Source organism: Nomascus leucogenys, chromosome 12 (genome assembly GCF_006542625.1).
Source record: "Nomascus leucogenys isolate Asia chromosome 12, Asia_NLE_v1, whole genome shotgun sequence".
In the NCBI taxonomy this organism is placed as follows: domain Eukaryota; kingdom Metazoa; phylum Chordata; class Mammalia; order Primates; family Hylobatidae; genus Nomascus; species Nomascus leucogenys.
In genome coordinates this window covers 54,316,822-54,342,398 of record NC_044392.1, presented here as the reverse complement: position 1 = coordinate 54,342,398, position 25,577 = coordinate 54,316,822, and the positions used below count along the sequence as shown (strand labels likewise).

General features: G+C 42.8%; 2 pseudogenes across 1 annotated transcript in view; one reads left to right on the top strand and one right to left on the bottom strand.

Moving 5' to 3' along the window:
* LOC100585418 overlaps nucleotides 1-24,323 on the bottom strand; it is a 45,459-nt pseudogene extending 21,136 nt beyond the window's left edge.
* The window catches only part of LOC100585076, a 1,278,821-nt pseudogene that overhangs the window by 504,781 nt on the left and 748,463 nt on the right, over nucleotides 1-25,577 (top strand). The window lies entirely within an intron of this gene.

Sequence of the window (25,577 nt, the reverse complement as noted above, 5' to 3'; positions counted from 1 at the left end):
ACCAGTGATGATGAGCATTTTTTCATGTGTCTGTTGGCTGCATAAGTGTCTTCTTTTGAGAAGTGTCTGTTATATCCTTTGCCCACTTTTTGATGGGTTTTTTTTTCTCTTGTAAATTTGCTGGAGTTCTTTGTAGATTCTGGATATTAGCCCTTTGTCAGATGGGTATATTGCAAAAATTTTCTCCCATTCTGTAGGTTGCCTGTTCATTCTGATGGTAGTTTCTTTTGCTGTGCAGAAGCTCTTTAGTTTAATTGGATCCCATTTGTCTATTTTGGCTTTTGTTGCCTTTTTTTTTTTTTTTTTTTGGTGTTTTAGTCATGAAGTCCTTGCCCATGCCTATGTCCTGAATGGTATTGCCTAGGTTTTCTTCTAGGGTTTTTATGGTTTTAGGTCTAACATTTAAGTCTTTAGTCCATCTTGAGTTAATTTTTGTATAAGGTGTAAGGAAGGGATCCAGTTTCAGCTTTCTACATATGGCTAGCCAGTTTTCCCAGCACCATTTATTAAATAGGGAATCCTTTCCCCATTTCTTGTTTTTGTAAGATTTGTCAAAGTTCAGACAGTTGTGGTGACAAAATCTCTCAGCATTTGCTGGTCTGTAAAGGATTTTATTTCTCTTTCACTTTTGAAGCTTAGTTTGGCTGGATATGACATTCTGGGTTGAAAATTCTTTTCTTTAAGAATGTTGAATATTGGCCTCCACTCTCTTCTGGCTTGTAGGGTTTCTGCAGAGAGATCTGTTGTTAGTCTGATGGGCTTCACTTTGTGGGTAACCCAACCTTTCTCTCTGACTGCCCTTAACATTTTTTCCTTCATTTCATCCTTGGCGAATCTGACAATTATGTGTCTTGGGGTTGCTCTTCTCAAGGAGTATCTTTGTGGTGTTCTCTGTATTTCCTGAACTTGAACGTTGGCCTGCCTTGCTAGGTTGGGAAAGTTCTCCTGGATAATATCCTGAAGAGTGTTTTCCAACTTGGTTCCATTCTCCCCATCACTTTCAGGTACACCTATCAAACATCGATTTGATCTTTTTACATAGTCTCATATTTCTTGGAGGCTTTGTTTGTTTCTTTTTACTCTTTTTTCTCTAACCTTGTTTTGTTGCTTCATTTCATTAATTTGATCTTCAATCACTGATACCCTACCTTCCACTTGATGGAATTGGGTATTGAAGATTGTGCATGCGTCACGAAGTTCTCATGCCATGGTTTTCACCTCCATCAGGTCAATTAAGATCTTCTCTACACTGTTTATTCTAGTTAACCCTTTGTCTAACCTTTTTTCAAGGTTTTTAGCTTTTTTGCGATGGGTTTGAACATGCTCCTTTAACTAGGAGAAGTTTGTTATTATGACCTTCTGAAGCCTACTTCTGTCAATTTATCAAAGTCATTCTCCGTCCAGCTTTGTTCCATTGCTGGCAAGGAGCTGCAATCCTTTGGAAGAGAAGAGGTGCTCTGGTTTTTAGAATTTTCAGCTTTTTTGCTCTGGTTTCTCCCCATCTTTATAGTTTTATCTACCTTTGGTCTTTGATGTTGGTGACCTACAGATGGGGTTTTGGTACAGATGTTCTTTTTGTTGATGTTGGTGCTATTGCTTTCTGTTTGTTAGTTTTCCTTCTAACAGTCAGGTTCCTCAGCTGCATGTCTGTTGGAGTTTGCTGGAGGTCCACTTCAGACCCCGTTTGCCTGGGTATCACTAGTGGAAACTGCAGAACAGCAAATATTTGCAGAACAGCAAATATTGCTGCCCGATCCTTCCTCTGGAAGCTTCGTCCCAGAGGGGCACCTGCCTACATGAAGTGTCTGTCAGCCCCTGTTGGGAGATGTCTCCCCGTTAGGCTACACAGGGGTCAGGGACCCACTTGAGGAGGCAGTCTATTTGTTCTTGGAGCTCAACCACTTGGCTGGGAGAACCACTGCTCTCTTCAGAGCTGTCAGACAGGGACATTTAAGTCTGCAGAAGCTGTCTGCTTCCTTTTGTTCAGCTATGCTTGCCCACAGAGGTGGAGTCTATAGAGGCAGTAGGCTGTACTGACCTGTGGTGGGCTCCGCCCAGTTCAAGCTTCCCAGCCACTTTGTTTATCTACTTGAAGCCTCAGCAATGGCGAATGCCACTCCCCAAGCCAGGCTGCCGCCTTGCAGTTTGATCTCAGACTGCTGCGCTAGCAGTGAGCAAGGTTCCATGGGCATGAAACCCACCGAGCCAGGCACAGGAGAGAATCTCCTTGTCTGCTGGTTGCTAAGACCTTGGGAAAAGCACACTATTCGGGTGGGAGTGTCCCATTTTTCCAGGTACAGTCTGTTCTGACTTCCCTTGGCTAGGGAAGGGAAATTCCCTGACCCCTTGCACTTCCCGGATGAGGTGATGCCCGCCCTGCTTTGGCTCACTCTCCGTGGGCAGCACCCACTGTCCAACCAGTCCCAATGAGATGAACCAGGCACACAGTTGGAAATGCAGGAATCATCTGTCTTCTGTGTCGATCATGCTGGGAGCTGCAGACTGAAGCTGTTCCTATTTGGCCATCTTGGAACAGATCAATCCATCATTCTTTGTATTTTCTATTTTTAGCTTCATTGGTGCTGTATATTAATAAACATCTTATGTTTTCATCCAATTTATTGTTAAACATACTGAACAGGACAGAAATGAGGCCAGTGGGCAGTGGCCGGTGGTGGTGGATCAGTAATGTCTGAGGACAGTCGCATCTTCTGGCACCTGGCAGGGCTTAAAAACTCTCATCTATGAGTTTTGCAAGTACTTTCACATTGGTTATCTCATTTGAGCTTCACAACAACCTCATGAGAGAGGCTGTACAGATGTTGCTATATGGATTCTCAGAGAATGCTGATGAAATCAAGGCTATTCGAAGTTAAGTAACTTTTTTTTTATTGTACTTTAAGTTCTGGGATACATGTGCAGAACATGCAGGTTTGTTACGTAGGTATACACATGCCATGGTGGTTTGCTGCACCCATCCACCCATCATCTACATTAGGTATTTCTCCTAATGCTATCCCTCCCCTAGGCCCCCACCCCACAACAGGCCCTGGTGTGTGATGTTCCCCGCCCTGTATCCATGTGTTCTCATTGTTCAACTCCCACTTGTAAGTGAGAACATGCAACGTTTCATTTCCTGTTCCTGTGTTCATTTGCTGAGAATGATGGTTTCCAGCTTCATCCATGTCCCTGCAAAGGACATGAGCTCATCCTTTTTTATGGCTGCATAGTATTCCATGGTGTATATGTGCCACTTTTTCTTTATCCAGTCTATCATTGATGGGGATTTGGGTTGGTTGCAAGTCTTTGCTGTTGTGAATAGTGCTGCAATAAACATTTGTGTGCATGTGTCTTTATAGTAGCATGATTTATAATCCTTTGGGTATATACCCAGTAATGGGATGGCTGGGTCAGATGATATTTCTGGTTCTAGATCCTTGAGGAATCACCACACTGTCTTCCACAATGGTTGAACTAATTTACACTCCCACCAACAGTGTAAAAGTATTCCTATTTCTCCACATCCTCTCCGGCATCTGTTGTTTCCTGACTTTTTAATGATCACCATTCTAACTGGCATGAGATAGTATCTCATTGTGGTTTTGATTTGCATTTCTATAATGACCAAAGATGATGAGCTTTTTTTTCATATGTTTGTTGGCTGCATAAATGTCTTCTTTTGAGAAGTGTCTGTTCATATCTTTTGCCCACTTTTTGATGGGGTTGTTTGCTTTTTTCTTGTAAATTTGTCTAAGTTCCTTGTAGATTCTGGATATTAGCCCTTTGTCAGATGGATAGTTTGCAAAAATTTTCTCCCATTCTGTGGGTTGCCTGTTCACTCTGATGAGAGTTTCTTTTGCTGTGCAGAAGCTCTTTAGTTTAACTAGATCCCATTTGTCAATTTTGGCTTTTGTTGCCATTTTTTTTTTTGGTGTTTTAGACATGAAGTCTTTGCCCATGCCTCTGTCCTGAATGGTATTGCCTAGGTTTTCTTCTAGGGTTTTTATGGTTTTAGGTCTTACATATAAGTCTTTAATCCATCTTGAGTTAAATTTTGTATAAAGTGTAAAGAAGGGTACCAGTTTCAATTTTCTGCACATGGCTAGCCAGTGTTCCCAGCACCATTTATTAAATAGGGAATCCTTTCCCCATTGCTTGTTTTTGTCAGCCTTGTCAAAGATCAGATGGCTGTAGATGGGTGATCTTATTTCTGAGTTCTCTATTCTGTTCCATTGGTCTATGTGTCTGTTTTAGTACCAGTACCATGCTGTTTTGGTTACTGTAAACTTGTAGTATAGTTTGAAGTCAGGTAGTGTGATGCCTCCAGCTTTGTTCTTTTTGCTTACAATTGTCTTGACTGTACAGGCTCGTTTTGCTTCCATATGAATTTTAAAATAGTTTTTTCTAATTCTGTGAAGAATGTCAATGGTAGTTTAATGGGTGTAGCATTGAATTTATAAATTACTTTGGGCAGTATGGCCATTTTCATGGCGTTGATTCTTCCTATCTGGGAGCATGGAGTGTTTTTCCATTTGTTTGCATCTTCTCTAATTTCCTTGAGCAGTCGTTTGTAGTTCTCCTTAAAGAGGTCCTTCACTCCTCTTGTTAGCTGTATTCCTGGGTATTGTATTCTCTTTGTAGCAATTGTAAATGGGAGTTCATTCATGATTTGGCTCTCTGTTTGTCTGTTATTGGTGTATAGGAATGCTTGTGATTTTTGCACATTGATTTTGTATCCTGAGACTGCTGAATTTGTTTACCAGCTTAAGGAGATTTTGGGCTGAGGTGATGGAGTTTTCTAAATATACAATCACGTCATCTGCAAACAGAGACAATTTGTCTCTCTCTCTTCCTATTTTAATACCCTTTATTTCTTTCTCTTGCCTGATTGCCCTGGCCAGAATGTTGAATAGGAGTGGTGAGAGAGGGCATCCTTGTCTTGTGCTGGTTTTCAAAAGGAATGCTTCCAGCCTTTGCCCATGCAGTATGATATTGGCTGTGGGTTTGTCATAAATAGCTCTTATTATTTTGAGATACATTATGTCAATACCTAGTTTATTGAGAGTTTTTAGCATAAAGGAGTGTTGAATTTTGTCGAAGGACTTTTCTGCATATATTGAGATATCATGTGGTTTTTTTCATTGGTTCTGTTTATTGATTTGCATATGTTGAACCTTGGATCCCAGGGATGAAGCTGACGTGATCCTGGTGGATAAGCTTTTGATATGCTGCTGGATTCAGTTTGCTAGTATTTTATTGAGGGTTTTCACATTGATGTTCATCAGTGATATTGTCCTGAAATTTTCTTTTTTTGTTGTGCCTCTGCCAGGTTTTGGTATCAGGATGATGCTGGCCTCATAAAATGAGTTAGAGAGGAGTCCCTCTTTTTCTGTTGTTTGGAATAATTTCAGAAGGAATGGTACCAGCTCCTCTTGGTAGCTCTTGTAGAATTTGGCTGTGAATCCATCTGGTCTTGGGCTTTTTTGGGTTGTTAGGCTATTAATTACTGCCTCAATTTCAGAACTTGTTATTGGTCTATTCAGGGATTCGACTTCCGGGTTTAGTCTTGGGAGGGTGTATGTGTCCAGGAATTTGTCCATTTCTTCTAGATTTTCTAGTTCATTCGCATAGAGGTGTTTATAGTATTCTCTGATGGTAGTTTGTATTCCTGTGGGATCAGTGGTGATGTCTCCTTTATCATTTTTTATTGTGTCTATTTGATTCTTCTCTCTTTTCTTCTTTATTAGTCTGGCTAGCAGTCTATCTATTTTGTTAATCTTTTCAAAAAATGAGCTCCTGGGTTCATTGATGTTTTGAAGGGTTTTTCGTGACTCTATCTCCTTCAGTTCTGCTCTGATCTTAGTTATTTCTTGCCTTCTGCTAGCTTTTGAATTTGTTTGCTCTTGCTTCTTTAGTTCTTTTAATTGTGATGTTAGGGTGTTGATTTTAGATCTTTCCCACTTCTCTGTGGGCATTTGTGCTATAAATTTCCCTCCAAACACTGCTTCAGCTGTGTCCCAGAGATTGTGGTACATTGTGTCTTCATTCACATTGGTTTCAAAGAACTTATTTATTTCTGCCTTAATTTCGTTATTTACCCAGTAGTCATTCAGGAGCAGGTTGTTCAGTTTCCATGTAGTTGTATGGTTTTGAGTGAGTTTCTTATTCCTGAGTTCTGATTTGATTGCACTGTGGTCTGACAGATTATTTGTTATGATTTCCATTCTTTTGCATTTGCTGAGGAGTGTTTACTTCCAATTATGTGGTCAATTTTAGAATAAGTGTGATGTGGCGCTTAGAAGAATGTATATTCTGTTAATTTGGGGTGGAGAGTTCTGTAGAGGTCTATTAGGTCTGCTTGGTCCAGAGCTGAGTTCAAGTCCTGAATATCCTTGTTAATTTTCTGTCTTGTTCATCTGTCTACTACTGACAGTGGGGTATTAAAGTCTCCCACTATTATTGTGTGGAAGTCTAAGTGTCTTTTTAGGTCTCCAAGAACTTGCTTTATGAATCTGGGTGCTCCTGTATTGGGTGCATGTATATTTAGGATAGTTAGCTCTTCTTGTTGCATTGATCCCTTTACCATTATGTAATGCCGTTCTTTGTCTTTTTGATCTTTGTTGGTTTAAAGTCTGTTTTATCAGTGACTAGGATTGCAACCCCTGCTTTTATTTTACTTTCCATTTGCTTGGTAAATCTTCCTCCATCCCTTTATTTTGGGCCTAAGTGTGTCTTTGCATGTGAGATGGGTCTCCTGAATACAGCACACCAACGGGTCTTGAATCTTTATCCAATTTTCCAGTCTTTGTCTTTTAATTGGGGGCATTTAGCCCATTTACGTTTAAGGTTAATATTGTTATGTGTGAATTTGATCCTGTCATTATGATGCTAGCTGGTTATTTTGCCCATTAGTTGATGTAGTTTCTTCATAGCACCAATGGTCTTTACAATTTGGTATGTTTTTGCAGTGGCTGGTACCAGTTTTTCCATTCCATGTTTAGTGCTTCCTTCAGGAGCTCTTGTGAGGCAGGCCTGGTGGTGACAAAATCTCTCAGCATTTGCTGGTCTGTAAAGGATTTTATTTCTCTTTGACTTATGAAGCTTAATTTGGCTGGATATGAAATTCTGGGTTGAAAATTCTTTTCTTTAAGAATGTTGAATATTGGCCTCCACTCTCTTCTGGCTTGTAGGGTTTCTGCAGAGAGATCTGCTGTTAATCTGATGGGCTTCCCTTTGTGGGTAACCTCACCTTTCTCTCTTGCTCCTTTTAACATTTTTTCCTTCATTTCAACCTTGGTGAATCTGACAATTATGTGTCTTGGGGTTGCTTTTCTCGAGGAGTATCTTTGTGGTGTTCTCTGTATTTCCTGAATTTGAATGTTGGTCTGCCTTGCTAGGTTGGGGAAGTTCTCCTGGATAATATCCTGAAGAGTGTTTTCCAACCTGGTTCCATTCTCCCCATCACTTTCAGGTATATCAATCAAACATAGGTTTGGTCTTTTCACATAGTCCCATATTTCTTGGAGGCTTCGTTCATTCCTTTTCATTCTTTTTTCTTGAGTCTTGTCTTCATGCTTCATTTCATTAAGTTGATCTTTAATCTCTTTTATCCTTTCTTCTGCTTGATTGATTTGGCTGTTAATACTTATGTATGCTTCACGAAGTTCTCATGCTGTGTTTTTCAGCTCCATCCGGTCATTTATGTTCTTTTCTAAACTGGTTATTCTAGTTAGCAATTTCTCTAACCTTTTTTCAAGGTTCTTAACTTCCTTGCATTAGGTTAGAACATGCTCCTTTCACTCAGAGGAGTTTGTTATTACCCACCTTCTGAAGCCTACTTCTGTCAATTCATCAAACTCATTCTTTGTACAGTTTTGTTCCCTTGCTGGTGAGCAGTTGTGATCCTTTGGAGGAGAAGAGGTGTTCCGGCTTTTGGAATTCTCAGCCTTTTTGCACTGGTTTTTCCTCATCTTCAGGGATTTATCTACCTTTGGTCTTTGATGTTGATGGCCTTCTATTGGGTTTTTGTGTGGACATCCTTTGTGTTGATGTTGATGCTATTCCTTTCTGTCTGTTAGTTTTCCTTCTAACAGTCAGGACCATCTGCTGCAGGTCTGCTGGAGTTTGCTGGAAGTCCACTCCAGACCCTCTTTGCCTGGCTATCACCAGTGGAGGCTGCAGAACAGCAAATATTGCTATCTCTTCCTTCCTCCAGAAGCTTCATCCCAGAGGGGCACCCACCAGATGCCAGCTGTCGCTCTCCTGTATGACGTTTTTGTCGACCCCTGCTGGGAGGTGTCTCCCAGTCAGGAGGCACTGGAGGAGGTGCCTTGAGGAGGCAGTCTCTCCCCTAGCAGAGCTTGAGTGCTGTGCTGTGAGATCCGCTGCTCTCTTCAGAGCCGGCGGGCAGGAACGTTTAAGTCTGCTGAAGCTGCGCTCACAGCCGCCCCTTCCCCTAGGTGCTCTGTCCCAGGGAGATGGGAGTTTTATCTATAAGCTCCTGACTGGGGCTGCTGCCTCTCTTTCAGAGATGCCCTGCCCAGAGAGGAGGAATCTAGAGAGGCAGTCTGGCTACAGCAGCTTTGCTGAGCTGTGGTGGGCTCTGCCCAGTTCCAACTTCCCAGCGCCTTTGTTTACACGGTGAGAGGAAAACCGCCTACTCAAGCCTCAGTAATGGTGGATGCCCCTCCCCCCACCAAGCTCTAGCATCCCAGGTCAACTTCAGAGTGCTGTGCTGGCAGCAAGAATTTCAAACCAGTGGATCTTAGCCATGGGGGTGGGATCCATTGAGTTAGACCACTTGGCTCCCTGGCTTCAGCCCCCTTTCCAGGAGAGTGAACAGTCTGTCTTGCTAGTGTTCCAGGCACCACTGGAGTATGAAAAAAACTCCTGGAGCTAGCTTGGTGTCTGCCCAAATGGCCACCAAGTTTTGTGCTTGAAACCCAGGTGTAGGCACCTGAGGGAATCTCCTGGTCTGCGGGTTACAAAGACTGTGGGAAAAGCATGGTTTCTGGGCCGGAATCCACCATTCCTCGTGGTACAATCCCTCACAACTTCCCTTGGCTAGGGGAGGGATTTCCCTGACCCCTTGTGTTTCCCTGGTGAGGTGGCACCCCTCCCTGCTTCTGCTTGCCCTCTGTGGGCTGCACCCACTGTCTAACCAGTCTCAATAAGATGAGCTGTGTACCTCAGTTGGAAATGCAGATATCACCCACCTTCTGTGTTGATCTCGCTGGGAGCTGCAGCCTGGAGCTGTCCCTAGTTGGCCATCTCGCCCAGGTGACCAGAATTTAAATAACTTTTGGAGGCTGACATAGCAGTAAGCAGGAGATCCAGGTCTCAAATCCTCTTCTGACTTCCAGACCTATGATTTTTTTTTTTACTTGCCTAATAAGTCATTTTCATTGAAAATTAAGTTCTTTTTTTTCCTTTTTATTACTCCTCAAACTTGCAAGAAGTGGCTAGTTGCATAGTTCCCCATTTGGCTCTATGCACCATGAGGGTAAGGACTGTGCTGTCCTGTTCACAGTTACATCCTTTGTGCCTATACAGTGACCAGCACAGAGTATGTGTTCAGTGAATGTGTGCTGAGTATATAAATAAGTGACTGAACACAAACTATTATCTAAATGTAATTGTTAGTAAGAATAATTCTTTTATTTAGCAGGGATAGGATTTTAAATTGCTTCCTGCTATTAAACACTGAATAAATATGGCAATATGGCTATACTACATTCTGTTAATATAGAACTCAAGACTCTCCAAATACACTCTGTTTATCCTCACACACGCCTTGACAATAGGTATGGGTTAGTGGTGCTATCATTTCATCACTCATGAGAATAGGGAGATTCTTTACCTCACCCAAGACTGCACAGGGCTTTTCAGGAGCAGCTGTTAATAGATTTTATGTTTCTTTATATTCAGCCCATTGCTGAGGATGCTAAATCCTACTAAAGCTATCAGGCACCAGAGCCTTATGCTGCTTCAAGGGTCTACAATACTCCCAAATTAATTCATGGAAATGGCTGCAGGATTGTGGAAAAACAGCTGGTTACTTCCCAGCAGAATTAGCTGTAACCAGTTTAGTCACTTGCTGAGAAAAGGCAGGAAATCTCTTGCAAAAGTCAGCCACATTCCCCATAATATGATAGCAAGTAAATCTATTCCTGAGGAGCCCTGGGTGCCTGGCTGGTTTAGGAAGATTTAGGGACAGACAGAGAGCTGTAGTCTAAAGAATGTGAGAGATTTTAGAGCCAGACCTAGGTCTTTGATTTGGTGACTCTGTTACACATGGGGAAATATGTTGAGAACAGTGGGAATGATTTGTCAGTGAAGTTTAACCAGAAATGTGGCCAGGCAGGAAATCTTGAGCTGCGTTCAGGCAGCTGCTGCTGCGTGGACAAAATCAGTTCAATTTTCCTGCCTGAGACTGGCAACAAACTATTGGTCTCCAACCCAACAGGCCCTGAAATGGCCTGCAAGCTGGAGTGGGGGGACAGCCTGCCCCAAAGTAGTCAAACCATGGCCTGTTTATTTATTAGTATACTTTTAAATTAAATATTTTTAAAGGATTACAGTCATACTAAAAACGTACAAGTATGGTAGAAGTAATTGTTTTTCCTTAACCCTTTGAGAATAAGCTGCTAACCTGATTCCCTATTATCCCAAAAACTTCAGTGTTTATTTCCTACAGAGACATTCTTCCATATGCTTATATAGACTATATATAGTATATACAATACAAGTTCCAGTTACTCAGGGGGCTGAAGCAGGAAGATCACTACAGCCAGGGAGGTTGAGGCTGCAGTGAGCTATGATTGTGCCACTGTACTTCAGCCTGGGTGACAGAGTGAAATCCTGTGTCTTAAATAAAAAAAAAAAAAAGAAAATTAACCTTGATGAATCACTGTCATCAGATCCCATTCCAAGTTTTGCCAAGTGTTGCAATAACATTCTTTGTAGCGAAAGGATCCAGTTCAAAATACTGCATGTATCACATCTTTGGCTAACTTCAATTTGAAATGGTTCCTCATCTTTCCTTGACTGTCATATCCTTGCCACTGTTGAAGATTATAAGCCAGTTATTTTGTAGAATGTCTCTCAATTCAGACCCATCTGCTGTTTCCTCAGAGTAGACTCGGGTTATGCATCTTTGGAAATAATAACAGAACTGATACTGTGTTCTTCTCAGTGCATCATGCCAGATAGTGCAAAACTTCAATTTTTCCCATTATCGATGATGTCAATTTTGGTTGCTTGCTTGCTTTATTTATTTATTTATTTATTTTGGCATGGAGTTTTGCTCTTGTTGCCCAGGCTGGAGTGCACTGGCACGATCTTGACTCACTGCAACCTCTGCCTCCGGGGTTTAAGCTATTCTCTTGCCTCAGCCTCCTGAGTAGCTGGGATTACGGGCACGCACCATCACACCTGGCTAATTTTTGTATTTTTAGTAGAGATGGGGTTTCACCATGTTGGCCAGGCTGGTCTTGATCTCCTGACCTCAGGTGATCCACCCGCCTCAGCCTCCCAAAGTGCTGGGATTACAGGTGTGAGCCACCACTCCCAGCCAAGAGTTGCTTTATTAAGATGATGTCTACTAGTCTTCTCCAGTTTCAAGTTACTTCTTTTTGTAATTAATGAATATTTTGTGTGAAAAATGTTGAAGCTATGTAACTATCCTATTCCTGAACAAACTTTTAATTTATTTATTTATTGTTTTATACCTGTATGGGCTCATGGTTTCCTATTTTATTCAATGAATTATGATCTGTTACAATCATTCTTTGATACTCAAATTGTCTCCAGTTTGGCCATTGGAAGCCTCTTCAAGCTGGTGTTTGTGTGCTTTTGATATAGTCCTGTCATTCTTTGAGTACTTTCTTGCCTTCTGAGGTGAAAAAATGTTATGAGCTCACCTTATACTTTCCCTGCCCAAGCCTTAAACTCAAGACATTTCTCTGAGGAACCCTGGTTCCTTCAAGTAGAGAATGATGTTGAGAAGCCCGCATCTGGGCAACAGGTTTGGTTCTTGCTTTTGGGGTGTTTCACTTCCCAGACTTCTCAGTAGACATAGATAAGAAATATATATAGATATACACACATGTTTATATCTATATTTTTATATTTCTCTCTATATATTGCAAACTGATACTTCTAATTCCAGTCCAAAACCACAGAGTTCATTCTGTATTTCTCATTTTTCATATTTGTTAATCCATTTTCTGATGGTAAGAAACCTGGCTCTCAATATCTTTAATATATTTAATTATGTGACCAGTGTTCCTGTATGAGACCAATCTCCTATTTTCATTGCTAGCCCCTCACCTGCAAATATGCCCTCCTCACTGTATATGCTAGTTCTAGCTTTCTACACCAGGCTTGAAAGAGGACTCTGAGCTACTGGCAGAAAGTGGACTGATTAAAACGACTCAGCTGCAAACATAAGCTACCTTTTGTCAAAAAGGAAAGATGTCTCAGAGACCAGAATGCAGAGTTCAGAGATTAGAGAGCTAAACAGTCTCTATTCCCATTCCTTGAAACTTAATCAAGGAAATGTAATATTTGCTTGGCTGAATTTCAATACTGTGATGGACCGGTGACTCCTTTTTTTATCTCTCATCTCTCCCATTTTTGAACCAGGATGTCTATAGCTATTATCCTATGTCTGTCCGAACATTGTATGTTGGGTGCCTTGTGGGTAGATAATTTGTCTCTTAAGTTTTATAGGTTCTTAAATGGAGAGAAATTGTGTCCCAGGAATTGTACTGAATAGACTGTACCCAGGATCCCTGTCTGTACCTGAGTTATATGATTTAGATAATGAGATTTTGGATTTTGAGCTGATGAGATGAGATTTCATGAAGAGATTTTGCTGATGATGTAATGGGATGAAGATGCTGGAATGGTGTATTAGTCAGCTAGGGCTGCCAAATCAAAGTACCACAAACTGGGTGACCTGGATGACAGAAATGATTTCTCACACAATTCTGGATGTTAGAAGTCTGAAATCAAAGTATTGGCAGGGTTTTTTTTTTTTTTCCTGAGGGCCCATATCTTTGGCTTATAGATGCCTGTCTCTCTCTGTGTCTTCACACGGTCTTCCTTTTGTATACATCTATGCCCAAATTTCTACTTTGTATAAGGACGCCAGTCATGTTACATTAGGGCCCATCCTAAGGATCTCAATTTAATTTCTTCTTTTTTTTTTTTCCAAAAACAAACAAACATATATTTTGAGTCATTCTGTGTTTAAATTTATTTATTTATTTATTTATTCATTTATTTATTTTTGTTTGTCTGAGACGGAGTCTCACCCTGTTGTCCAGGCTGGAGTGCAGTGGCGTGATCTCGGCTCACTGCAATCTCCGCCTCCTGGGTTCAAGTGATTCTCCTGCCTTAGCCTCCTGAGTAGCTGGGACTACAGGTGTGTGCCACCACGCCCAGCTAGTTTTTTGTATTTTTGGTAGAGACAGGGTTTCACCATGTTAGACAGGATGGTCTTGATCTCCTGGTCTTGTGATCTGCCCACCTCAGCCTCCCAAAGTGCTGGGATTACAGGTGTGAGCCACTGCGCCTGACCTTTAATTACTTCTTTAAAGACTCTATTTCCAAATACAGTCACATACTGGGAGTTAGGACTTTCACATATGAATTTTGCGTGACACAATTTAGCCTGTAACAGATGAGGTGAATGTATTTTTCATGTGGGAGGAATATGAATTACTGAGGCCAGAGGTCAAATTGTGGTAGGTGGAATTCTGAGATGGTCCCCAAGATTCCTGTCTCCTGGTATATACACCCTCTATAGTCCCCTCCCCTTGAATGTGGGTAGGACCTGTGAATATGGTGGAATAGTCACACTGTGATTATATTACATTATATAAGATTCCATCTTAGTAAGATGGAGAGAGAGTGAGCTTCCCTGCGGGCTTTGAAGAAGTAAGTGGCCAAGTTGTCAGAAAGCCATATGACAGGGAACTGTGGGGGCCTCTAGGAGCTGACAGTGGCCCTTACTGACAGCTAGCAAGAGAGCAGGGACCTCTGTCCTACAAACGCAAGGAACTAACTCTGCCGACAGTTATATGAGCTGAGAAGGAGAACTTGGAGCTCTACAAAGAAATGCAGTCCAGACACTGATCACAGACTTGTGAAACCCTGAGCAAAGGGCCCAGCTGAGCCATATCTGGATGCCTGACTCACAGGAACTGAGAGACGCTAAAAGTATGTTGTTTTAAGGTGCTAAACTTGCAATAATTTGTTACACAGCAATAGGAAGCTAATATATTGTCCAAAGTTTCTAGCCCTTGTCTGCTGTAGGCTGCCATTGTCTGTCATTGTGACACCTCCAAAATCTAACCAAACTTTAACTTCCTACCAATGAACAAACAAGCATACAAACCAAAAAAAGAGTTTTTGCAATAAGCATTGAGTCTAATAAGCTCATGTTTGCTTCTTGGACATTTCTAGGGTTGGGTTTCTTGGAAGGAGCAAGCAGGTGGTGCCAGTTTGTCATCCTGTCTCCATGGTCACCAGATTTGCATTTGAAGAAGTTCACTCTTGATTCTATGTGGGGAGTGAGTTGGCAAGACCAGCTGCAGGCTGATCATTTAGGAGGTTACTGTAGAAGATCAGGAGGGAGATGATAGTGACATGACTAGGTGATGCCAAAGACCTGGAGAGAAGTGAATGGACTTGAGGAAAGCTAACAGAAGTCATCCTCAGTCTCAGTGCCCAGAGATATCCATTGTTAATGTTAATATTTTCATGTGTTTTCTTTTTTCCTTTTGCATATACATATATATGTAACAGTATATTTTTATAGTGTTGGAATAACATTGTATCTATAATTTGGCAAACCGACCTCTTATTATGACCAATTATCTGAAGCATTAAATATCACTTAAAATATTATTTTCAGTAAGCCATTGGTTTTGTCTCTTTTATTCCCTGGAGCCACACTAAGATATATTAGTGGAAGATTCCTAGGAGAACTTAGGAGAACAAAATGGAGTGAATGATGCTGAGAGCTAGGTGGAGTATACACCTGGAGATGCCACCGATTCCCTTACTATGAGAGACAGGAGGCGTGGATGCCATCTATGCTGAGCTAATAGTTGAGAGGTGTGATTTGGGGAGCAGGATCTGGTATCAATGATCAGCCCCTGAAACAGGACACATCCCCTCCCCTTGCATCTGTCATAGCTCACTGTTCCCAGCTACCAGGTGCTGGCTATAAACTACAGCCTCTCTTGCCTGTTAACAAGTTTTTCATAGTGTAACTACTGACTGGATGCTCAGAATGATCTGATTTGGAAGGTAAATATTCAAATGGCTTTTTGTAAGTGAAGCAAGTACAAATTGGATATTAGGAGAGAGGCTAGTTATTAAACAAATTTTTAAAATGATTGATTTAAAATATTTTACACCAACAGATTCAGCCATCCCTTGAGGGTCTACAGTCTCCATTCAGGCCATGCAAACTTCTCTGCAATCCTCTTCTCAGAACTTGCTGTCTGCTTCCCAGGAGTCCTTACACAGATTATATAACACACACAAACACATACACACACGAACACACACACCTCTTGCCTCTCTCCCTGTCCCCTCTCTCATGAGTGCAGGGCAAGCAAAGCAAGTGGTCAAGATAGTGGAGACTTATCTTGGGTCTCCTCTAACAATTCTCCCTGTTCACTTTGCATTCCCTAAACCCTTATCGCCACCCTTCACCTTCATCTACCAGGGACAAAGCAGGGGTTTCTTTTGTGCACACACACTCTGAAAATTGTCAAGTAATTTGAGCCAAGGTGTTCGCTGATAACAAAGGTGCTGTGGCTGATAAGAAAAGTGTTAGCTGATATGCTTAACACCCACAGAAATACTTGCATTTTTACTAGGGGCCTTTTGAGAAGAGAGAAGCTCTTTGGGCCTCAAAGAAAGCGGTAGCATGGTGGGATGGCTTTGGGGGACTGAAATGTGGGGCAGAGCTCCCCGGCATCGTCTCAGACTATGCTAGTCTTTGCAGAAGGATTCTCCATCCATCTGCAGCATCCCTTTCAGATAAATGCTTAACTGCTGCTAGATGAGTGGTCAGATCTCCCACAGGCCCACCTGACCTGGGCACCTAACCAGCCCCCTCAAACCCTTCCTTCTTGATCTTTCCAGGAGATGGTGAAAAGAATGGTGAGGGTGGGAGGGGAAAGGAGGGTGTGCTTGTTTCACCCAAAATTGGGAGACATGGTGTTAGAATTTTATCTCTGCCTGGCGTGGTGGCTCATGCCTGTAATCCCAGCACTTTGGGAGGCCACGGCGGGCGGATCACGAGGTCAGGATATCGAGACCATCCTGGCTAACGCAGTGAAACCCGTCTCTACTAAAAATACAAAAAATTAGCCAGGCTTGGTGGCGGGCGCCTGTAGTCCCAGCTACTCAGGAGGCTGAGGTAGGAGAATGGCGTGAACCCGGGAGGCGGAGCTTGCGGTGAGCCAAGATCGCACCACTGCACTCCAGCCTGGGTGACAGAGAGAGACTCCATCTCAAAAAAAAGAAATTTATTTCCTTTTTTCTCTATTTTTTTGCCATATAGGTATATAAGAAACAATTTTCTATAGAGACTGATTTGAAAGGAGCCACTAAAACAAGTTGGACTACTAAACGCCACTTATTGCACTGGTGAATATTAATCTCCAAACTGGTAAACAATTATAGTAAATACGTTGAGTATCATAAAATAAAAATTTGATCTTGCACTTTTTTGTGTCTTCCTATCTTTTAAAACATCTTTCTTTCCTGTGTTTGGTGTATTTTCTACATTTGATATTTTTCCTATGTTTGGTATTATTATTTCTAATCCTTTTTCTTATGTTTTAGATTACTGTTTCCATGTTTGTAATTATTATTATCTATGTATGGTATTACTATTTCCCATGTTTTCATAATAATGAGTCATTTAAAATCTTTGGTATTAAACATGATAATTGATAATGGCATGAGGAAGAGAATTGGCTTGGTTCTGTGCCCCAGCCCCCAAGACGGTTCCTGGAACATAGTAGACACCAATGAACATTTATCAAATAAATGTATATATGAATAATAGGAGATGACTTTTAGAGTGTTAGAAATTATATTCTTACCTGTCACAAATACTGGAACTCTATATAAGTTCCAAAATTAAAAAAAAAAAAAATTACTGATTCAGGAAATCCATAGATTTAGAACATAGGATTGGGAGTCAGATCAACCTGGATGCAAATTTGCCCTGATCTTGGGCAAGTTACTCAATCTCTATTGGCCTCAGTTTCCTCATCTGTGGAACGAATGCTAGTTGTGACTTCACATGGTAATGTGAGGATTGCAGGAGATGGTACACAGGCACTACGTCAGGTGGTTAGCTTGAGCCCACCCCTAGTAATTCTGCTTTTAATGTCTGGAGACCACAGTGGTATTTTGATGGTGGACCTGCCTGATACAGACTTTCCTTAGGTGGACTGGGGGCAAAATGAGCACACTCTTCAGTGAGTTATGATTTTCTTTCTGAAAAGTTTAAAATTTAAGTTTTCAATAGAAAATATGTTATTATTAAAAAAAAAAAAACTGGCTGGGTGCGGTGGCTCACGCCTGTATCCCAGCACTTTGGGAAGCTGAAGCCGATGGATCACAAGGTCAGGAGATCGAGACCATCCTGGCTAACATGGTGAAACCCCGTCTTTACTAGAAATAAAAAATTAGCCGGGCATGGTGGCGGGCGCCTGTAGTCCCTGCTACTTGGGAGGCTGAGGCAGGAGAATGGCTTGAACCTGGGAGGCGGAGCTTGCAGTGAGCCGAGATAGCACCACTGCACTCCAGCCTGGGTGATAAAGAGAGACTCTGTCTCAAAGAAAAAAAAAGAAACAAAAAAGAAAACACTAAGCACTTTATAAATATTAGCAATTTTATTACATATATAACCGTGTTTTCCCCCCTCAAAATAACTCTAGTATTATTCTTATCTTTCAGTTGTGGAAATTAAGTTCTGAGAGATTAAACAGCTTGTTCATGGTCTCTCGTTAGTAGGTAGAAGAGCTACGGCTGGAGCCTAGGTCTGTTGGACTCCAGAAACTGTGCCTTAGCTATGCTGTGCTGCTGCTGCATGGTAGTGAGAACATATTTATTTGTCTATTTTAGTGGCAAATTTACCACCTCTTTTGGTGAGACAAAGATGAAGAATTCTTTCAGCCTATTCACTGAATTCTTTTCCATTCTGAGTGCTAGAGAACAGGCTCCACCACTTACCAGCTGTGTGACTGTATATAAATTATATGCCCTCTCTCAACTTCAGCTGCCCACTCTATAAAGTGGGAATATGAACTCCTACCTTACTCTCTATGTTGTTATACATGAAAGCACTTTATAAAGTGCTATCTGCACCTGAGGTGTCATTGCTGTTAGTGAGTCCTTAGCTGGCTTTCTCTCTTTCACGTGTCTTTTTTTTTTTTTTTCAAACTTTTATTTTAGGTTCAGGGGTATGTGTCTTTGTTATTGATTATGGAGTTCCTTGCAAGGCTCTTCTTTATATATTTTTAATGGCCTGGTTTCTGTTTCCACTTTACCCACAATGTCCTCTCTTGGGCTGTCTTTCCATTTGACTCCACTGATTAGTCAGGGAACCAAAGTTTTTCAAGCGCCTGGTGTTTTGGTCTCTTTCACAATTGTTCCTCCTCCTTCCCAGCTTTCCGTCACTCCTGCTTAAGGAGTCTTCAGCAGGCTTCTAGTGTGTTACTACATTTTATAATTCTAACTTCTAGTGTTTTCCTACTTAGTACTTCCTGTTCTGTTCCAATCCTGTTTTTCCCAGGCCGGACAGCTGGGAAATGGAGGGGAGCAGTCACTTTTGACCTTGGAAGGTGGTGTGCTGGAATAGGTGGTATCAACAGTGTCAGAATAGCCCTTATGCTGTGGGCTTTGATCCTGCTTCTAAATGGGTGTCAGTGTTCTAAATCTGCTTTTGGAATGGGAAACATGGAAACATTCGTCATTGTTCTAATATTGAAGAAGCTATTGAGCCACTACTCTATATCATTGGGGAGTGACTATGTGTCAGGTTCTAGGTTAGGCACTGTGGGGCCATCAAAAAGAATGAGACACAGTCCCTGACCAGTAGGGCTACTGGGGACAAAAGATTCATAGACCACCGAGATAGGAGTAAAAGCTAGGTGGGGGCCAGGGGCGTGTTATCCCCAGTGGGGCTCCTTCCCACCCTCCCATGGGCTTCAATGTCAGCTGCACATTCCCACCTGCACCAACCCAGGCTTCTGGAGACCTTGTGAAAATAAAAATGAATTCCTTCTTTTTCTCCTCAAAGAAAAAAAAAAAAAAGCCAGCCTCACAGCAATACCTCAAGGGGTCTAATGTAACCTTAAATGCCAAGTGAGCTATGCTAATGGCAACATCCAAGGCGAGCTGGATGTCCCAGTGCCCTGGTCATAGGTATAAATTCCACCCTAGAAAGGCCCTTTGCACACTCAGGCCTTACATCTGCCTGCCTCAGTTATGCTTATGTCAGGTTCACGACTATGCCAAATGTCATGTTGCAGTCCAAAGGGAGTGGGTGGATGAGCAGAAAGAACACTTTGGGGGCTGTAGGCAGGTGAAAGATGATTTTATTCAGCACCAGCTCTCATCAACAGCTTTCTCACACTGTCCACCCTGTCTCAGCTGGTTAGTTCAGTGGCTCCCACACACAGCTGCGTGGTCGGCTCTCCCTTGCCTTCAGGGTCAGCAGCTTAACTCTTTCTCTCTCTGGACATGAGTGAGCCAAGCTGCATCCTGGCTCCCCTCTGTCCATCTGCAAAGATGGACAGCTTTGGCTCTCTCTCTTTCTCTGGACACCAGTGTGCCTGTACAGTGTTGGCAAAGCAATCATACCTTTTATAGACAATAGTGGCTTAGAGCCAAGTGATGAGCCTTCCCTATATTATGGCTATGGTGGTGAGCTTCTGTATGTTATGTCTACATGACATGACAACAAGTGGAGTTATACGCCTGCGCTCTAAACTTGCTGAGTCACTCTGAATGTTTACCTCGGCCTATCCTTGACCAAAGCAAGCCAGGTTCCTTACAGCTCAGTTCAGGGAGCATGCCCACCTTGCACTCCTGCACCCTGTTCCCAGGACACCTTGGAGGGTCAAGCTGGATGAGGAAATCAGTTGCTGTTTGAGTCCCTGGAGGGAGAAGGGAAAAAGACTTTTCCCATTTGATTTCTCCTAAGCCCTGGCCCAAGTGCTGCACTTATAATATTGTCTCCACCAACCACACCTGGGTTGGCCCTGGATAGAGCCAGAAGTCTTTCTTTACAGAAGCTATGTGATATGGGGAACAAGTTGCCTATTTCTTGAGAAAGTCGAGGTCACTGTATTAGTTTGCTAGGGCTGCCATAATAAAAAGGGCCACAAAGTGGGTAACTTAAGCAACAGAAATTTTTTGTCACAGTTCTGGGGGCCAGAAACCCAAGATAAAGGTGTTCCTTCTGTGGGCTGTGAGGGAGAATCTGTTCCATGCCTCTCTTCTAGCTTCTGGATGTCTTCTCAATATTGCATTTCAAATGCAGTATCTGGGCCAGGTGCAGTGGCTCATGCCTGTAATCCCAGCACTTTGGGAGGCCGAGGCAGGTGGATCACTTGAGTTCAGGAGTTCCAGACCAGCCTGACTAACATGGTGAATCCCTGTCTCTACTAAAAAAATACAAAAATTAGCTGGGTGTTTTGGCAGGTGCCTGTAATTCCAGCTACTTGAGAGGCTGAGGCAGGGAAATTGCTTGAACCTGGGAGACGGAGGTTGCAGTGAACCAAGATCATGCTACTGCCCTTCAGCCTGGGCAACAGAGCAAGACTGTCTCAAAAAAAAAAACACAATTTCAATATTTGGTATTCCTTGGCTTGTAGGCATATCATCTTGATCTCTGCCTTCAGGTTCACATGGCATTCTCCCCATGTCTCTGTCTTCATGTCCATTTTTCCCCTTTTTATAAGGATACAGTCATATTGGATTAGGGCCAAACCCACTGGCCTCATGTTGACTTGATCAACAGCAGACACCCCGTTTCCAAATAAGGTCCCATTCACAGATATTGGAGGTTAGGACTTCAACATTTTTTGGGCGATAAAATTTGACCATGACAGCTAAGATCTCTCAGCTTCTCCTCAGAATTCCTTGGTACTTTCACCTTGCTCCTTCTTTGTTCCAGAAAAGTCTCTCTTTGACCACGCTAACTCCTTCCTAGGCCTTCTAATTCCATCCCTTCCAACTTCCTCCTGGGTCCTTCTGTGCCAATTAGCCTTTCTTAGGCTTCTCTTCAGGATCTCCCCAGACTTATACATTTGCTTAGGTCTTCTATCTGTTCCCATGGGTCCTGCCATTGCTGCCTTCTGTTCTTTTGTTCTTTTTCATTCCATTGCCTGCTGCATCCATTTCCCCACCACTCATGTGTTCTCTGCACTCTAGCTGTCAAAATAGCCCTTACAGATGCAGTAAAGCATGGTGGTCAAGAGTTCAGTCTTTGGAAGTCAGAATACCTGGCTTCAAATCCTCATTTACCTAATCTCTCTAACCTAGTTCTGTTCATCTCTAAGCATGGATAGTAACAGTACTATAGTTTGGATGTAGTTTGTCCCTGCCCAAACTCATGTTGGAATTTGATTCCCAGTGTGGCAGTGTTGGGAGGTGGGATCTGCTGGGAGGTTTGGGTCATGGGGCAGCTCTCTCATAAATAGATTAATGCCGTCTGTGGGGGTGAGTCAGTTCTTCCTCTTGTGGGGATGGATTAGTTCTGGTGAGAGTGGGCTTTTAGAATCTGGCTTCCTCAGTTTCTCTCTCTTGCTTCCTCTCTTGCCATGTGACCTCTTTGCACATGTCTGCTCCCCTTCCACTTACAGCCATGAGTGGAAGCAGCCTTAGGCCCTCAACAGATGCAGCTGCCCAATCTCGGACCTCCCAGCCCCCAGAATTGTGAGCCAAATAAGGCTCTTTTCTTTATATCCAGCCTCAGGTATTCTGTTCTAGCAATGCAAAACAGATAAAGACAAACAACATATAACTTATAGGGCTTTTTAAAATTTTATATATATATATGTGTATATATATATGTGTGTGTATATATATATATATACACATATATATACATACACATATATATACATATATATATACATATATATATACATATATATATATATATGTATATATATATGTATTTTAGCCTAATTATCTTAGCCTAATTCCTGGTCTCGGCTACGTGTTAGAATTACAAATTTTTTTTCCATTCAGGTTCCATTTATTTTTGACATTTTTAAATAACCATCCTTGCAGAAGTAACTCCTGCATCACTCTAGAACTTCAGGTTCTGACTCTAGGGCACAGGTCCCTGAAGGCCTCATGGACGCCAAGTCAACGTTTTCACCCAGTACTGCCCCCTGCTGAGTCACCTTTGTTTTTCTACTCACAGTGAGCATGTGCCTGAAACACACTGGCTCTGTGCTTCCTTTGAGATGCACCTGACCAGGTCTGGCTGCTCATGCCTGTAAACCTGGCACTGTGGGAGGCAGAGGTGGGCAGATCACTTGAGGTCAGGAGTTCAAGGCCAGCCTCACCAACATTGTAAAACCCTGTCTCTACTAAAAATACAAAAATTAGTTGGGCATGGTGGCGCACGCCCGTGACACCAGCTACTTGGGAGGCTGAGGCAGGAGAATCACTTGAACCTAGGAGGCGGAGGTTGCAGTGAGCTGAGATTGTACCACTGCACTTCAGCCTGAGTGACAAAGTGAGACTCTGTCTCAAAACAACAACAACAACAACAGCAAAATGTACCTACGTCCTAGATTTTAGTGCCCAAGTGTCTGGGAGAAAGCCTATCCACCCCACTAACCAGGCCTTCCCCAGGAGCAAAGATGGAGCTCCAGTTTCTCAGATGGCCATGAGCCACAAGAAGGGCAGGGGGCGGGACCAAAGAAGATCCTCTTGGGCTGCCTTACTTCCCTGAGTGTACGCATCAGCTCAGCCTGAATTGGGGACAGGATCTCCCAACTGACATGACCCCTGTTGTCAAGACTCTCCAGAGGGGCAGGATATGTCTCCAGGCCTAACTTGCTCCGCTTGCCTGTGTGACGCAACAGGACTTTCAGAGCATTCATGGAGGTCTCATTTCTGTGAAAGTAGAAGGTGGTGAGCTGGGAGCAGTGGCTCAGGGCAGGCAGGATGACCCTGGGTTGGGAGTCCTGGATCTGACAGTCCTCTAAGACGAGGGTCTCGAGAGTAGCAGCAGCTTTCTCTAGCAGAGCTCCAAGGGGCTCAAGATTGGTGGTCCGCATTAGGATATGAATCAGATGCAGCTGCTTTAGCTGACTGAGGCTTGGGTACTGACACTCCATGTCCCGATCAGCTAGGTAAGCATGACAGAATGTAAAGGCCTCCAAGGGGTTCTTGAGGCACCTGAGCAGGTGCTCTTTGATATTATTGATCTTTCTTATATAAAGCATCTGGGAGTTCTAGGCAGAGGAATGGAAAGTCCAAGTCAGGAATGAACTGCTGTTGGCCACGCATGTATAACTCATGCCCATAACCAAAGGCTAAAAAGAGTTTGTGAAGATTGCTCATCTGGCTCAGGTAAGGGGCAAACTTTCCTGTTCTATTCAGTGAGCACTTTTTCCAGGCTTCCAACTCATGGATACTGCTGTCTGGGTATACCTTTTCCAATAAATTTCTGAAGTTTGAAGTGGGCATTGAGTAATTCTGTACCTTAGTACAACACAGGTGTACTAAACCTCTTCTGTAGTGGATCCAGCCACAGAGGTAGCGCAGACACTCATCCAGGGTGTTTTCCTTTAGGTAGAGGTCTATGAACACCTTCAAGGGCTGGTGCTCTCCTGTCCTTGGACAGTCCACCACTGTCTGCCTCTTACTCATGGCCTCTGGGGAGCAGGACAGGGCCCTGGCTCCAGACCATATGGTCCAGAAATTCTCATCAACATCCCACAAATCCAGCACTTGAAGTTTCCACCTCCTGTGGTGAACCTTCTGGCCAGCAGTGTATCAAGTCTCTTCAGCACAGCTCGCAAGGTCTCCAGATGAGGTGTCTTCATCAGGGAACCCAGAGGGAGGCGGGGTAAAGGCCAGGTCTGCACCGTGGCCTTTAGAATCTCACAGCATCTCCTGCTAAAGGCCTGCATGAACAGCAGACAGAAGACCTCCTTGGGCAGCTCCTCCAGGGTGAAGATGGCCAAGAACTGGTTCCTCAGCAGGCTCTGCCTCACCAGCTCCAGAAGTCTGGGTGGGGCCTGGAGGCTCATTTTGATAAATAATCAGAGGAGCAGGCTTCCAAACAAGAGGTGGTCCTTTCACTTTGAAACTGCCTTCCACAAATCCAATAGCTTTTTGTCAGTGAGGGAATTGTTTATCAGGAACCATGGAATCTGGCAGCTCCTCATGTAGTTCCAGAGTCAGTTTTAGGGAAAAAGAGGATCCATGCCTGTGAGTATCTCCTTTTGGCATTCCCCAGGTGGCATGATCCTATATAAACCATTGCTATTTAAGTATGGAACTCTGGGAACTGCCATCCTCATTAACATGTTTATCTGACATCATCCCAGACAGTATGGGTATTTCAGGTATCAGGATCATTTTATGTCCTTCAATGATAGGGGTAGTTTCAGTTAACATTCCATATGCAGGTAGTAAACGCCCCTCAACTAGAAACTCTCTCATCATGGCTGGGCGCAGTGGCTCATGCCTTTAATCCCAGCACTTTGGGAGGTCGAGGCAGGCAGATCACTTGAGGTCAGGAGTTTGAGACCAGCCTGCCAGCATGATGAAACCCTGTCTTTATGAAAAACACAAAAATTAGTCGGACATGGTGGTGCTCGCCTGTAATCCCAGCTGCTCGGGAGGCTGAGGCAGAAGAATCGCCTGAACCTGGGAGGCAGAGGTTGCAGTGAGCCAAGACCATGCCACTGTGCTCCAGCCTGAGCAACAGAGTGAGACTCCATCTCAAAAAAACAAAAAAATAAAACAAACAAAGAAACAAAAAAGAAGTGAAAAGACAAGAAACTCTCTCATCCAAAGTCCCTGTGAGACCACCTTTTCATAACTATGACATTAAGAGAAACCTGACATAGTTGACTCTTCTTGCTTCTGATCTCCAAGCTATCTTGGATCATTCCTGGGAATAAGCCAAGCTAGCACTGGGGGGAATTTAGTTAACAGTCTAACTTGAAAGCAAGGATGATGACAGCCTCTCCCTTAAACTACCACACTCCTTGCTCAGGGACTGAACACTCAGCATTACAATTTTTTGTGTGTGATTTTTACTACTCCTATTACTATGAAGCTAGTCACTATGTCTATATATTCAGCCACGAATAATTTACTTTCTGTATTTTAACTACTGGCTAGACATTTTATCTAAATATTCTACTGACATTTCAGTACATCCCAAAACTAAGACCTCCCCTCCCCCTACACTTTTGAGCTTCTTTCTGATTTTTAAATTTATGTTAATGGCACCATTACACTTCTGTCAGCTCTGGACACACACCTTGGAGTCA